This window comes from Corythoichthys intestinalis, chromosome 16 (assembly GCF_030265065.1).
Source record: "Corythoichthys intestinalis isolate RoL2023-P3 chromosome 16, ASM3026506v1, whole genome shotgun sequence".
Taxonomy (NCBI): Eukaryota; Metazoa; Chordata; class Actinopteri; order Syngnathiformes; family Syngnathidae; genus Corythoichthys; species Corythoichthys intestinalis.
This window is the reverse complement of record NC_080410.1, coordinates 28,184,336-28,201,312: the sequence shown is the minus strand read 5'-3', so window position 1 is coordinate 28,201,312 and position 16,977 is coordinate 28,184,336. Positions and strand designations below refer to the sequence as shown.

General features: G+C 39.6%; 1 protein-coding gene across 2 annotated transcripts in view; it reads left to right on the top strand.

Annotated features, from left to right (window-relative positions):
• grin2ca (glutamate receptor, ionotropic, N-methyl D-aspartate 2Ca) overlaps positions 1 to 16,977 on the top strand; it is a 141,145-nt gene that overhangs the window by 20,516 nt on the left and 103,652 nt on the right. The window contains exon 1 of one of the 2 annotated variants that reach the window (XM_057861548.1): positions 9,146 to 9,409. The exons of the other annotated variant lie outside the window; for it this stretch is intronic. The gene's annotated coding sequence lies outside the window, so the exon portion shown is untranslated. Of the gene's footprint in view, positions 1 to 9,145; positions 9,410 to 16,977 lie in introns of those variants that run through there. 2 annotated transcript variants of the gene reach the window in all.

The window sequence follows — 16,977 nt, the reverse complement described above, 5'->3', positions numbered from 1 at the left end:
TACGCAAGATAAAATACTCCAAACAATCGTGTTTTACAGGAATGGCTGGCTGAAGAGGTGTTAAAACCACTTTTAGAAAATAGCCAAAGAATACTATGAAACCTATTTTTCAAGTGGTTACTTTCAGTAACTAATGAAAGAAAAATCCACACACTGCAGAGCCCCGCAAAAGGGCCGAAATGAGTATTTACAGGAGCAAACCCCCACTGTCGCACGTGCACACATCATGAGCCTTTAGTGGCGCTCGTAAAGATCATATTTTGCGATATTTCCGCCAGGGCAGGCTTTCATCCAATAACACTAAATCGCGTCTTGTCTCGTTAATGAAGAGGCACGGCGAATAAACGTCCTCGTTTCCGTGTCACGGCAGAAGCACCCCTGCTGACGTCTTAATGTGTTTGATTAAAAGCGCCAAGTGGCCCCTCGCTGCTGTTAGGCTGTGTTGTAATGAATTAAGAACACATAAGATAAGATGGCCATGATTAGCATAGTGAGAAATATGTGGGGGTGAACCAAACAGGACTTTTGTGTTCTTCAGATTGTAAAGTGGGTTGACCCTCCCGGTTAATGGCAACATGGCGGGAAGTCTGCACCACTACTTTTCCACTGGCAGAAAAGATACAGCTGCACCAACGCACACTCGTGTTGTCAAGACGCTGCGCAGATGAGTTAATTATCTCCGTATTGAGGCAGATTAGGAGCAAAGTTAAACATGTAAACACAGACTGGTTGAAGGACACTTGATTGCCATCATGCGTAAGTGGAGTTTGTAGGAGCTGCTTAATGACCCGGTTGGAACTACAGTGGTACAACGACTCGGCAGTAAAGTAGGAAGAAAAAGAGCAATTAACTCATTCTGCCATATGCCATCTGTTCTAGCGCACTTTGACTGATCTTCCAAGAGCCACAAAATATTAGGTTCTGTGACAATATGAATGCAGATACTACCAATGGACTTAACACTCTTTTGCCAGAAATTTGACAAAACATTTGTTCCTAGCTTTTTCGCAAAGACTTTTTTTTTTTTGAATAATTTTATTGTCATTATCATTGGTATAATTGACAATCATTGACAATTACAAAATGTGATATGATTTGCCCGAAGGAACCGAAGAAGAAGACAAAGGCAGACGGGAGGAAGCATATGCTCATCAGTTTCTAGTCCCCCATACAACTAAAGACGCATATTCAGACATGGTACATACATCAGATGGCCACAAAACTGTACAATAACACAATCGACAATCTGGGTTTAGTAACACAGTGTCCAGTCAAGCAGCTCGATTAATTTCAGGGCGTACAAGGTTATGGCTTTGTCATGTCCCTGACATTTTTGCATCTGTTTGCTGTGGGAACATTTTGTTGTGGCTATGTGTGTGGCAAAAGTGATTATGTGTTATCACAGCTGGTGTGAGTAGCGACTCAAAATGCTTTTCTTATAAGTCTCTTAAAAGGAAACTTTGCTAAGGTGTACGTGGTGGCAACAATTGGCGCACACAAAGATCACTGTAACAATTTCATCAGACATGAATGTTTGAGGATTAACGTCTCCACAGCGAAAAACATGCCTATTATTTGTTTTATACAGTATCTTTTCCATATACTCAGTAAACTAGACATTTGAATTAGGAGCTCAGTAGACACAGCAGATAATTATGTTTTTACGTGTCGTGTTTTATACGTGCAAATTAAAGTCAGAGCCTTTGTTATCTTTAGTAGATAATCCTTAATGTGTTCAAGATTCTTGTAGAGACTCCTGCCGTTGATAAGTTTTAGCTAACCGCCCACATCCACAGTTGTTATACTGGTCCGCTGTGTAGTATTTACAGTTATCCAGCTGTTGTAGAAGTTGTGGTCCAGAAGTGTGGTTTCAGATGTCATCATTAATGTTCGTCAGCTGGTCAAGACTCATAATAGCTTTAATCTTCATATCTTGCATCTTGACAAGGATCCTGCAATCCGAGACCCAGGTGTTGGCTATTTTCCCAGCTTTCTTGAGTTGACGTGCTTTTCTTGCAATTTCGGCGTTTCGGCGAGTCAAGTTGTCATTAAAAAAAAATCTTCGACCCTTTCAGGTGGCGGCGCTGGTTAAGCAGTGCAGTCTTGGTCTTGTGGTCTGCCAGCTTCATGAGCACCGTCGCCGGTCCTCTCCCCCCAGATGGGAGCAGAAAGCAGCGATGGATGTCCAGCGGTTCCATGTTTATTCCATACTCTTTCAGCTTAGCAATTGCCAGTTGCGCCACTGTGTCACCTGGGGTAGGCGTCAGTTGTAATCCAGAAATGATGAGCTCATTTGCGCATCGGCACTGGTCGAGATCGTCAGCCAAAATTTCCAGCCTCTTGATGCAAACATCTCTCTCCTCGACCACATGCTGGAGTTTCTCGTTTTCAGCGCGAATTAACTGGAGCTCTCTGATGATTTCTTGATTCTGGTTTTGAATCAAGCCAGTCAAGGAGACCTCCAACTTCTGTATGGAGGATTTTATTTCATCCAAGTCTCCAGGTTTCAAATTCTTTGGAGCGGTACTGGGAGTCGAGCTTGCTGGCCCTGAGCGCTTTTCGGTTAAGATGAGAGAGTGCTTCAGGAGCTCAGAGAGTGCGTCTGTACACGGTGAAGGCTGGAACAAGAATGACTTCATAATGATATTGAAGGGACACAGGGCGCAGGGCTGATTCGTGGTAAGTAGGATGCGTGCATAAAAGTAACAAAAAGGGGACAAGCTGCCACTTATGCACATTTATTAATAAAAATAAATAAATCTACTTTGACCACTCGTCACTTGGGAGCTCAGCGGTACGCACAGACGCGTTCCCAGACGAACTCCAACTTAAAAGTAAGCAGCAACAGAAGAAGAATATATTCAATGTAAACAAAGCAGCGCTACCGCATGGTGGATGTTATGAGGAACACCACTCAAGGAGGTGAGCTCATTTGCACCCAAAAACGTATGAATACGTTCTATTTTTAATTGTTTCAGTGTCCCAAAAACGTGTTTATACGTCTATTGCTTTTTTTTTTTTTTTTTTTACAAGAGGCATCTATAGGTTCCGATCTATCTAAAATATAATGGACAAAGCTCAAAACCCATTTTAAAGCAATAAAACTGGCCACTGGAGGTCAGTAGCGCATTTGGTAAGAACTCATCTCAGACCAAGAAAGGAAGTGAAGAAAAATAGTCAGGAAACGGAAGTTTGAGGGAACTTGTGAAGACGCGTGAGAATTTGAGAAAAAAGTGGAGAACGATCGGGGAAAAAAAGGCAAACGACACTGGAGGAGTGTTTTGAAAAGAAAACGAAACCATCGTCAAAGGATTCAAAAAAATCTATCTTGATGAGATAGACGGTTATGTCCACAACAGCGTCAGGTTCCACACGCGTTCTGCAGAGCACACGTTGCGTTACTCCTTAGCCGGAGGTTGAAACCAACGATGGACTGGAACTTTGTGTTTGTGTTCGTTGCCTATCGACTCCGAAATAGCTGGGTGGATTTTAACGAAATTTTACACAGTTGTATTTCATGTTTCTGGGAGTGTTCTTAGATGGGTTTAATCTCTTTAGGCCTCCATTTAGTGCGGGAAATTAATTTGAAACACCAATCATTAGCATTAAAAAATCCCTGGCTGTGGAGGTGAAAGTGCCGTCTTCTGGCCAAAAGATGCGCCTCTTGCGATTGCAGTGTCACAGTTGACTTTCAAACTTTACAGTTTCATAAACAAATTTAAATGTGCTGCGAGTACTCCACAACAATTTTCCGGAATATTACTCAGGGATTTATTTCAGCTGGATAATTATAATGTACACAGTGATGGAAAAGCAGTTACTCAGTTACCTCATTGTAAGAGTAATTGGTTACTCAGCAAAGTAACTTTTTTTCATCTTTTACGTTATTGCATCATACATTCTATAACATCTTTCACATAAAAGATGTTTATATTAACTGATTGAATTGAACTGAATTTTTTTCATAAAAAAAAAAAAAAAACGTAGAACACTCTTCTTAACGCTATACAAACTTGAACTTTCAAATGCTATGAAAATAAAAGCCTTTTTGTTTTTTTCTTTTGTACTGAACCCGCACCAAACCGTGACCCCCGTACCGGGGTACGTACTCAACCGTGACTTGTGTGTATCATCACACCCGTAATATAAATAGATATATTTTGCAATTTTCAGGTGAGGCTCTGAATCTTCAGCCTCTCCTGTCTTTGCTATAGTTATTTGGGTAATATAAAAAATAAAATAAAATTATTGTTATATTATAGCATCTACAAGGACAACCCCAACTTAGTGACGATAATACACACTCAGCAGGAAAACAGTGCATTATTTTCAATTAATTGTACCCACCTGGACGCCACGAACTGTATGTAAAAAAAAAAAAAAAAGTTGCCCGAGAGTTTAATATGCCAAGCTAATTGCTAATGCTAACGAGAATGCGAATACTCTGCTAACGCTCCGAGCCACTTAGCCCATCATCATCATCGCATTTAAAACAGCGTCACCACCGCCCCCATCCATCCTCCTCCCTCCCACTCTGCAGTCTCCAGGGCAGGCAGGCAGGCATATGTGTGACAAAATCCGACAACTTGCGCTTCATTTAACCAAACTGTAGTAACACGCCCCTTCACATCCTCAGTAACGGTAACAGCGTTGCAAAGATGGGAAAAGTAATGAATTAGATTACTCACAACCAGTGTTGTTAATAACGGCGTTAGAATATAACGGGCTGACTAACAGCGTTATTTTTTTCAGTAGTGAGTAATCTAATAAATTACTTTTCTCATCTTGGCAATGCCGTTACTGTTACTGAGGATGGAAAGGCATGCGTTACTATGCGTTACTTACTTGAATGTCGCGAGAAAAGTCTTGGGGAGACAGACTCACCGAGACAACAGAGCAGAGCAGGAGTGGGGAGGAGGCAAAAAAGTTGTGACGCCGAGCAAACGCGATGCTAGGTGGATCCAATAATACCTGACTGTAGCCGACAGCCTACAAACTACACCCACATGATATGGTAGACATGGGAGATATCACATATACTGTATATGTATATATACAGTATATAGAATTAGATGTGAATGACATGGCAGCGTTAGCAACATGTACAGTATAGGAACTAGATGTGTTAGTAAACAGCTGCCATCTTAAAGCAGTAGACTTCTTAGGAAGGCTCTGTTGTAGAGAACCTTCCTAGCGAACCTAAGTAACTTTTTATCGAAAATACTCCTAAATCCGCAAAATCTAGACTTGAATCTATAATTAAATGATGAAACAGTTTTAAAACTTCCACGTCAAAAGTAGACAGAAGGGAACTAAAGCAATAATGGGAGCAATTTTAACAACTTTTAACGTTTGATTCAGGGTAAAGGGTAAATTAGGGTAAAGGATTGGGCTAGGGCCAATTGTCCCAAAAACCTTTTAAACTTCACATAGTGTGACCTATGTTTTTTTTTTTTTTTTTTTTTTCTTTTTTGAGGAAAAAACAAAACATGAAAATTATCACGTTACTTTGCCGAGTAACTAATTACTCTTACATTTTGGTAATTGAGTTACTAACGCAATTAGTTTTTGGGAGAAGTAATTTGTAACCATAATTAATTACTTTTACAAAGTAAGATTAACAACACTGCTCACAACTGAAGAAAAATTAGAAATGCCGTTATACTCTAACGCCGTTATTAACAACGTTGCCTTTTACTATTACTTCATTATTGGCCATACCGCTAGTAGCTATTAAATTTCAGATTTCAAAAGGGGCATAGGAGCAAATGTTTTTTGCCTTAAACAAAAAATGGGTAGAAATCTATACCACAACTACTGATTTCCGTCAAACATTATTAATTTACGCTTCTACCTATTCTGAACCAAACAGCCTTTCGCTATACTTCCAAATGGATGAGAAAGTAACAGTGGCACTTTTGTGTAATTCTTGTAAGGATGTTTTTTTGTTGTTGTTGTTTTCATTAAAGTGCAATGAGATATCGATGACGCGCGACCCCGCCAGCTGCCGATCTACGCTTGGGCGTATTGATCAAGTAGCAGAAGGGCCGACAGGTGCGCATTGTTAAAACAACTGCGGCATGGGCCTGATGCCCGGAATATAAAAGACGCCATTAAACGCGCAACGCGCCGATGACACATGGGCTCTCGGCGAGAAAGCCTTCTTTCCGCCGCAGCGTCACATTAACAATCTGGATCGGGACTTGACATCGTAGCCGCGACTCATCGACTGGCGGCACTTGTGTTTTGTAGCCGCCATCAGATAAAGAAATAGACAAGCTGAATGGAGTGGGTCACAATAATAGATGGCTCAGCTTTGTGGGGAAACAGCGGAATATCAAGTAGTACTGATGTACCACGCTGCCAAACAAAAGACAAGCGATCAACGGCCCTTCAGATACTCTTGTTCTTGGCCGATCTTTGAAATTGTAGTCAAATTGGCTTTGCAATTTAGCATCACCCATCTGTCGAGGAGAATGCTATTCATCTCAGTAAAATACCAAGAAGGAAAACGCTACTTCAAAACCAGATTGCTGGCTTCCCATTCAATTTCCTACACAAGACCTTAAGATGTTTGTGAAACCATTGCCTGGGGCTTTTTTTTTCTTAACTAGTCAGAAGGAATTCAACCAAAATTGCAGAATTCTTGTCCATTTTTAGGCAGAAGAAGTTTCCGTGTGTCAGGTTGTAATAGAAATGTCCACTCAGTTTTCGTCCATCACTGGAATTGATGATTTTTACTTTTCTAACTTTGCATGAAGTACGACTCAAATAATCTGCCCATAATAGATGCTTCAAACTAAATGGTTGACATTCCAGGAGGCACAATGTTGTACTTTGTAAAACAAACTCCTAGCAAAAAGTATGGAATCACCTGTCTCGGACGAGCACTCACGCAGACATTATATCATGTAGAACAAACTCAGCTTGAAAAAAAATTATTAATTAGTTCAAAAGTGCAACTCTTTAGAATTCAGAAACTCTAAAAGAAATGAATAAAAAACATATTGTAGGCCAGTAAATGTTAATTTTATAGAGCAAGTGCAGGAAAAAAATATATGGAATCACTCCATTCTGAGGGAAAAAATATGGAATCATGAGAAACAAACAAAGAAATAACAATCAAAACACATCTCTAGTATTTAGTAGCACCACCTTTGGCTTTTATGATAGCTTGCAGTCTGTGACATGGGCTCGATGAGTATTCTTCATCAATTTGGTGCCAACTCTCTTTGATTGTAGTTGCCAGATCACCCTTGCAGGTCGGTGCCTGCTGTGGACCATTTTTTTCAATTTCCACCACAGGTTATCAATAGGGTTAAGATCTGGGCTATTTGCAGGTCATGACATTGATTGAATGAGTATTTCTCCAAGAATTGCTTAAACAGTTTTAGCTCTATGGCATGATGCATTGTCATCTTGGAAAATGAAAAACATATTTTCAATTGAAAGGATAAGAAAGCTGTCTAAAATGTCAATGTAAACTTATGCATTTATTGAAGCTTTAACCCCGTGTCTTTGCCTGACATGCAGCCGCATATCATCAAGGACTGAGGGAATTTTGATGTCTTCTTCAGGGAGTCATCCTTGTAAATGTCACTGGAACACCACCAAACAAAAGTTCCAGCATCATCACCCTGTCCAATGCAGATTCTTGATTATTGACACCTTGTCCAATGCAGATTCTTGACTCTTGACAAGGTGATGATGCTGGAACTAGCATGCGGCTCTTTAGTGCTGCCCAAGTGGCTCTCTGGAGCTTTTTCAAAAATGTATGAAAATGGAAAAATATGAGGGAGGGAAATATATTTTTTGTTTTAAATGGTTTCTGTTGAATGACAAACATGGCACAACCGTTCTTCTAATTAATTAGTAATGTAATTAAGTAATCACGTGGTGTGTCATTCTCTGTAGGATGTACTGCAGGGAAAATAAACATTTAATCATGGAGGCTCATTATGTATTTTTATAGAGCTGCAGTTATCAATTATTTATGTAATGGATTAATCTATCAGTTAGTTCGAGTAATCGGATTGGGGACATTTGATGCGTTGCAGAATCAATTTTAAGAATTGTAAAATAAAGGCCAGCTAAAATTTGCTCTTTCATACAAAATAAAATTCCCGAGTGTTTTTTTTTTTTCAAACTGTGCAGAATTGCATGTTCATTTCACAAGACCAATAAATGCATTAAAAAAATAATAAAATAAAATACCTTAGCCGCAAACATTAAAAAGTAATGAGAATCGAAGTACAACAAAAGAACAGTTGGCTTGCTGCAAAGGTCCGCTAGCTTAAAACTACAAAATGCTATTTTTTTTTTAACTATGCTCTTAACAAATTGTTCAAACACATATTTCCACAAAAAAACTGTGAAATATACTTCTGAACTAAATTATGAATGCATAAACAATCATATTAGCTCAAACAAAAACTTACAACCTTATGTTGGTCTTAACGGGGAAAAGCCGGATCCAGCCATGTTAGATGAGTTTTGTCCAGTGTTGTTAATCTTACTTTAAAAAAGTAATTAATTACAGTTACAAATTACTTCTCCCAAAAAGTAATTGAGTTAGTAACTCAGTTACCTGAATGTAAGAGTAATTAGTTACTTGACAAAGTAACTGGTGATAATTTTCATGTTTTTTTTCCTCAAAAAAAAAAAAAAAAACAGGTGACACAGTATGAAGTTTAAAGGGTTTTTGGGACAATTGGCCAATTCTTTACCCTAAACTTAACTGGACACAGGGATATTGCGGATATTGCGATAACTAGATAGAAACCTTTGCTATATGTGGAAGTCATTTAATGTTGTGAATCAACCGTTAAAGTTGATAAATTGCTCCCGTTATTGCATTAGTTCCCTTCTATTTTCGACATGTGTAAGTTTTAAAACTGTTTCATCATTTAAAGGTAGATTTAAATTAAGTTTTGCCGATTTAGGAGCATTTTAGATAAAAAGTTACTTAGGTTCACTAGAAAGGTTCTCTACAACAGAGCCTTCCTGAGAACTCTACTGCTTTAAGATGGCGGCTGTTTACTAACGCATCTAGTTCTTTATTGTACATGTTGCTAATGCCGCCGTGTCTGTCATTTGCATCTAATTCTGTATATTTGTGATATCTACCAAAGCATCATGTTGTTAGGTTTTGTGTTGGTTTCTCCTAGTGTGACTTGTCCCTGTGATTACCCATTGCTCTCACCTGTGTGTGTTTTCCCAGTGTATCCTGCAATCTGCATCCACCTGTGTTACCCAGCTGTTCCTCGTCTCGTTACCCCTTGTCTGCGTATATAATGACCCAGTTTCTTGTCACTCCTTGTTGCGTCATTGTCTATGTCAATGTCCGTGTCTACATCAACGTTCAAGTCAAGCCCCGTCCAAGTCCTCGTGTACCCGTCCCTTCGCTTAAGTAAGTTTTGTTTGAACATTGCCTTTTGAGCCCTAGCCCTTTTGTTTGTACTTTGTGATTTTGTTAGTTATCATTAAAAGGTTTTTTTGAGTTCACTGCCACCTGCCTCGCTGCATTTTTTGTTTCCCTGCATTTGGGTCCAGACAACCTGCCTGCCCGCGTTCCTTGACACATGTAGGCGTAGTTTGTAGGCTATCGGCTATAGTCAGGTATTATTGGAGCCACCAAGCCAAGTACCATCGCGTTTGCAACGGCGTCACACTCCCTTGCCTCCTCCCCACTCCTGCTCTGCTCTCTCATCTCTGTGACTCCGTCTTTTTCAGACTTTTCTCACGTCAGTCAACCACCATCGTAGTGCATAGAAACGCACGCCTTTCCCGCCTCAGTAACGGTAACGGCGTTGCCAAGATGAGAAAAGTAATTAATTAGATTACTCACTACTGAAGAAAATAACGCCGCTAGTAATGCTGTTATAGTCTAACACCGTTGTCATATTAACTGTTGCCACTAGAGGGCAGTTTATCCACCCAAATCAATAAAACTACATGCAAAACACTTTCAAAACAAACCTTTACAATGCCACTCTAATTAAACGAATCCTCGAACCAACAAAACTTGATTCAAAGCTTTTTTTCTAATCAAATTACTTAACTTAATTGATCAATCATTGCAGCACTATATTTGTAGCCAACTTAAACACCAAAAACCTATAAAGCAAGGAATATATACTCACGCTTGGTCATGGACACACACGAAGCAATGCTACTCACACACCATGTGGCTATGCTAAACTCAACTGCACACCGCTCTCACCTATAACATCTTCTCCGTGCCGTTGAGCATTTATTCACGCCATAATTATGTTGGACATGTATGTTTATGGTGTAATTTTTTTCTTATTTAGCACCTTTGGATAACATGGAGAGTCCAACTGAATGTAAAACAATGCTTATTCGCTTCGGTAGGAAAATCTGACAGAACACAGGGTTACGTCTCCTGTGTCCATGCTGCCGTATTTGCAACAACAACACAGACGTGACAAGCAGCTTGGGTTACCAGGTTGGATGGTTTTCTGCCATTAAGGCTTTTTTATTTTTATTGTTTTTTTATTTTTTTTAAATAGTGTTTTTAGTCTATGGTTTTATCTGCGGTCTTGTCAGAAAGGCTCTAATTCTGAACTCATGAACAAGTTTATGAACGCCGCTCACAACCGCTAGAATGACTGCGTTCACAGTAACGGTCATGAAAAAGAAATATGATGAGTTCAATTCACATTCACCCAAAATATGAACAAACGTATTCATGCAATACACTGTGTGTACCTGCCTTTACAAGACTATTTTTGATATCGATTCTCTCACAAAATGGTGATACAACAATGATCAATACAATTCCTGAATGGAGAAATAAACAGTGTTATTTTTTTTGCACTGTCGTGGACACTCTAAGAATATTTCAGTGCAAAATTTCTGTAAATGAGTAGAGCAACAATATAAACTGTAAACAAATGAGTGTCTTTCTTAACTCATTACCTGCTATTGACACGGATAGACGTCGAATGGCGTACCGTAAGCAACACATCACTTTTGCTCATTAATATTCATGAGGTCAGCAATTGTTGCTAGGCGGGTCAATCTCCCTAATTGTAAATGCGTTAAAATAGTGTACAAACAAGATGTTTACTGAGCTAAACCTACCAATTCTGTCCGAAAATGATGTCCCTGGTGCCAAATTCACTGGTAAAGATGTGGAAGAACATACAAATGTTCAGTTAAAGAGATGGCTTGTGTGTCGAGGTTCTGAAAAAGACTGGAAAGAGAGCCAAATTGATCCAGAGTTAGCTTTTTATCGACACTTTTTTCTTGTGTGCATTGCCTTACGCCACTGACAGTTGCCACGTTTACATGGAGCCAAATATTCCAATTACAATCGGAATATTTGTTCAAACCGAATAAATGTGTTCCATATAAACACCTCATTCAGAATGAACAGGCCCAAACAGAATGGAATTTCATTCCGATTCACAGGGGTGGAATATTCCTTTTCCCAAACCGATTAGAAGTAAAATTATATCATGTAAACAGGGAGGCGGAATGGTGTCTGGTTGCGTTCTTTCTGCACATGCTCCGTACTGACGTGGTGACGTCACTTTGTGACGTAAGTAACATCACTTGCAACATGGCTTCCAAGCACAGCGCACCTAATTGGAGTCCGGCGGAAAGATTGTATTTAATTCAAACTTTAAAAGAATTGAATATAATTGCTCACTTAGACGGGCGTAAAACGAGGAACAGTGAACTATTTTAAAAAGTTCACGAGAGGTTACACGAAGCCGGAATAGACCGGAGCGTTGGCCAGATTAGAAACCGGTGGAAAACCGGCTACTACAAGGCAAAAGAGCAAAACAGCAGAAGCGGATACGACCCCACAAACACAATAAGTGGGTTAAAGTTAAAACAGCAGCACTCCGACGATCGATCTCCATGTTTTGCAACGTGACGCTTTGTTTTGATTAATCTGCGCATGTCAGACGGCAGTTGTCAAACGTCCTTTCGGAATAAAGGCAGTCACATGTAAACGCTGGATCGGAATAGATGAAGTGACATGTAAACAGCTGATCTGAAATTTCCAATCGGAATGATTTGAATCGGTATGAATAAAAGTCGGCATGTAAACGTGGCTAATGACATTCTCTCCTGTTTCAACAATCTATCCTGTAATTCCCTCTCGAGTCGAAATCACGAACCAAGCTGTTCCTCTTTTACGGGTTTTAATCACAGATCTTGATTTTCCTTGACAATGCCTTGATTTTCCTTGACAATGCCTTGATTTGCCTTAACAATGCCGTGAGAACTGAACAATACAGATAAAAATATACATAAAGTCAGTTCAGACAAATATATACATTAAGTCAGATCATTTTCATACAGTACAGATAAATATATACATGAAGTCAAATTATATTCACACAGAAACATAAAACAACATGAATACATAACTATAACTACACTAACAGAAACCAAGTCAATTAACGCAAACTAACAAATAACACAAACTAAATTACCTCATTGGCCGCTTTACTCCAGAGGAAATTAGTTCAGCTTCAATTCTTCGATGTGCTATGCACTTGAGATGTTTCCTTGTTGATCTTAATCATAGGTACTGAAAAGTTGTCTGTACTCTAATAGTTTTCATCAGATAATAAGCCGATGTAACGCTTAATAGTGCCCCTGCCAACTCGCGACAGTGAACTTTAGTTCCCACCCCATATCAAAGAAACTAAATGCTTAACATTACACCACCAGATCAAAGAGTCAATTATTTATTTCTTTATTCTGCCGTAATGGCAGCTATATATCCTTTACCACCATATGCTTTGTCTCTCTTAGATACGTATCATATCCTCTGGTTGTCTTACATCTCTGACCGTTCTTGGGGGCAATTTGCAAATTGCTATTTTTGTGTAGCGATTGCAAATGCTACTCAGTGACAGCCAACGAACACTTTTAATTTTTTCATAAATAACAAATCTTAATTCTATAATTTATTTACTCTTCCCCCTTATTAAAGTTGTTTTGTTTTTACAACAGAAAAGGTAAAAGTGGCGGTCAGATCTCATTTTAATTTTTTCAGGTCATTCATTGTCAGACAGAAGCAGCACGGCAAAACGCCCTGCTAAAAAATAAGTAACCCTTGCAATTCTGTCGGATAATGCTCAATTTCTCCCAGATTGCAATTACAAATGCTTTGGTAGTAATATCTTCATTTATTCTGCTTGCAATGGAAAAACACAAAAGAGAATGGGGAAAAAAATCATTATGATTTTACACAAAACTCCAAAAATGGGCCAGACAAAAGTATTGGCACCCTTTGAAAAATCATGTGATGCTTCTCTAATTTGTGTAATTAACAGCACTTGTTACTTGCCTGTGGCACATAATAGGTGGTGGCAATAACTAGATCACACTTGCAGCCAATTAAAATGGATTAAAGTTGACTCAACCTCTGTCCTGTGTCCTTGTGTGTACCACATTGAGCATTGGGGAAAAGAAAGAAGACCAGAGAACTATATGAGGACCTGAGAAGCAAAACTGTGAGGCATAATGTGCAATCTCAAGGCTACAAGTCCATCTCCAAAGACCTGAATGTTCCTGTGTCAAATGTGCACAATGTCATCAATAAGTGTAAACCCTGTGGCATGTGGCTAACCTACCTTGATTTGGACAGAATAGAAAAATTGACGAGAGATTTCAACGAAAGATTGTGCAGATGGTGGATAAAGAACCTCGACTAACATCCAAACAAGTTCAAGCTGTCCTGCAGTCCGATGGTACAACAATGTCAACCAGTACTATCTGTCGGTGTCTGAATGAAAAGGGACTCTATGGCACAATACCCAGGAAGACCCCACTTCTTACCCAGAGACATAAAAAAGCCAGTCTGGAGTTTGCCAAAACTTACCTGAGAAAGCCAAAAACATTTTTGGAAGAATGTTCTCTGGTCAGATGAGACAAAAGTGGAGCGTTTTGGGAAAAGGCATCAACATAGAGTTTACAGGAAGGAAAAAAACGAGGCTTTCAAAGGAAGAACACGGTCCCCACAGTCAAAAATGGCGGAGGTTCCCCGATGTTTTGGGGTTGCTTTGCTGCCTCTGGCACTAGACTGCTTGACCGTGTGCATCGCATTATGAAGTCTGAAGACTACCAACAAATTTTACAGCATAATGTAGGGCCCAGTGTGAGAAAGCTGGGTCTCCCTCAGAGTTCATGGGTCTTTCAGCAGGACAATGACCTAAAACACACTTCAAAAAGCACTACAAAATGTTTTGAGAGAAATTGCTGGAGACTTCTAAAGTGGCCAGCAATGAGTCCAGACCTGAATCCCATTGAACACCTGAAAATGGCAGTTTGGAGAAGACACCCTTCAAACCTCAGAGACCTGGAGCAGTTGGCCAAAGAAGAATGGTCTAAAATTCCTGCAGAGCATTGTAAGAAACTCATTGATGGATACCAGACGCGGTTGTTCGCAATTATTTTGTCTAGAGGTTATGCTACCAAGTATTAGGCTGAGGGTGCCAATACTTTTGTCCGGCCCGTTTTTTTGAGTTTTGTGTAAAATGATCATCTTTTTTTTTTTTCATTCTCTTTTGTGTTTTTTTCATTGCAAGCAAAATAAATAAAGATAATAGTACCAAAGCATTTGAATTGCAATAATTATCTGGGAGAAATTAAGCATGATCTGACAGAATTGCAGGGGTGCCAATACTTTTGGCCAGCAGTGTATATCGATTCTCGGCGGGAATATCGATAAATATTGCCATACATCACCATATCGATATATTGACACGCCTCTACACCTGAAAAACTTTGTGTATTGAACATGGAGAATGGACACCATTTTGACATTGAGTTGGACTTGGCCAAAATGGAAAAGGATGAGCTGTAAAAAGACATCCAAATATAAACAACTTGAAATGCTGTTTTTCTAAAAGTCTGCTTTGTCCCCTTGTCGCTTAATTTAACTTTGCCTCTAGGACAGATTGGATCATCATCAAATAAGCCAAATATAATTACAAGCAAGAAGGATTAGATCAGTGTAAAAAAAAAAAAAAAAAAAATAGAACAAAAATTTGCATTTGTGTCAAGAAAGTGACAGGAAACTTCCAAGTGATTCCATTTCTTCACGGAAATCAACTTTTGCCCTTTCTATTTTTGTCAATATTAAAGCGATACAAGCCTGTTGGTTTTCAGAACTCGGCGTCCATGCCAATATCTCTTTAATACACAAATAAATAGGAAATATGTTTCCTCACCCTAACAGCACACCCTCAATCTCTTTTTTTCAATTTGTAAGTTTAACGACGCTGACTTTCATCAAGTGTCGCTCGCTGTCAAAGCATGAAATTTGCGCGGCGGGTCAGCGAGATGAAAGCACGATGGAGCGACCGCTTCCATCTATTTCCGTCCCGAGTTCACGCTCGACAAAATAGCGAGTCCGCGGCGCGCCAGCCCGCCAGTCGTCAGGCATCTCCGCTTTTCAAAAGGGATGTCCCGGCTGTCTTTTGATCCCGTTGTCAGGCTTCGTGAATGTTTTTTAGGGCAGTGGTTCTCAAAGTTGGGCTGCTGAGAGACATTTCTTGAGGGTCAGTAAAATCCCTACCTCCGCCAGTAGCTGAAACCTATGAAACAGAGAGCTTATGTATTCAGTTCTGTATGTCTATTAGTCTGTCTATATGTTTGACTGTATGTTTGTGTTCAAGATAACTCAAGAATGAATAAAGGGATTACAGGCAGTCTGCGGGTTATTACCGAGTTATGTTCCTGCGCTGGCAACATAACCCGAATTTCCATGTGGATCGGATTTCCCTGTTAAAGTCAAAAGTTGAGTCAAAATACTAAAAAAAAAAAAATATACAGTAAAATAAGATTGTGTACATACTTACACACTGCTGAGAGATGGATGGAGAGTTAGGATTTTCAATGATTTATTTGCAACTGAAAACACCGAACACGACTATAGACAAGTTTCCTGAGTGAAATATGGGTGGCGCCATCTTGGACAATGTCTGCCTCGAAAAAACATTATGCGTTGCGGTAGAAGTTAGTGTGTTGACGACGTTAAAACTGCGAAATACAGCCAGAGGAACCCACGGAATCGTCAAAAACTGATTCAGCACAACCTAGATGAGACATAGATGAGATTGGATGATTGTTCTTATCACTTTGTTGATCATTTCTGGACAGAATTATAACAACCTGTCAGCCTGTGTTGACGTGAGGTACAGATTGATACGCCGGCCACTTGAGTGACCAAAATGAGGTGAAATTACAAATTATATTACATTTGCCGAATGCATAAGAGCTGACACGGATTTTGTTGTTACAAGGAAATACTACAAGGTATGTACATATCATATAAACAAAAATAGTATGTCATTCTTTTTTATTGCAGACATTGATCGCAATAAAACATTTGGACATGATTCCATTTCTTGTTTTATTCAAAACAATAGGTGCATGTGCAAAACAGGTCAATAAATCTCAATTTATAAAATTATTAGAAAAATATTAACGAAGGTTGAGCATACGAGGAATGTGTTATCAGACAGCAAAGCTTAAGGGAGCTTCTCCAAACTTTCACGCAACATCACGGAGACCCTCGGCGGCATCCAGACGGACTATATCCCACTGTCTTCAGTAATTCCAACTCCAATCACATACAGTGGGACAAATAAATATTTAGTCAATCACCAATTGTGCAATTATTAGAAAATGGAAGAGATACAAGACCACTGATAATCTCCCTCAATCTGGGTCTCCATGCAAGATCACACCCAGTGGCGTCAAAATGATAACAAGAACGGTGGCAAAAATCCCAGAACCACACGGGAGGACCTAGTGAATGACCTACAGAGAGCTGGGACCGCAGTAACAAAGGCTACTATCAGTAACACAATGCGCCGCCAGGGACGCAAATCCTGCACTGTCAGACGTGTCCCCCTGCTGAAGAAAGTACACGTCCAGGCCCGTCTGCGGTTCGCTAGAGAGCATTTGGATGATTCAGAAGAG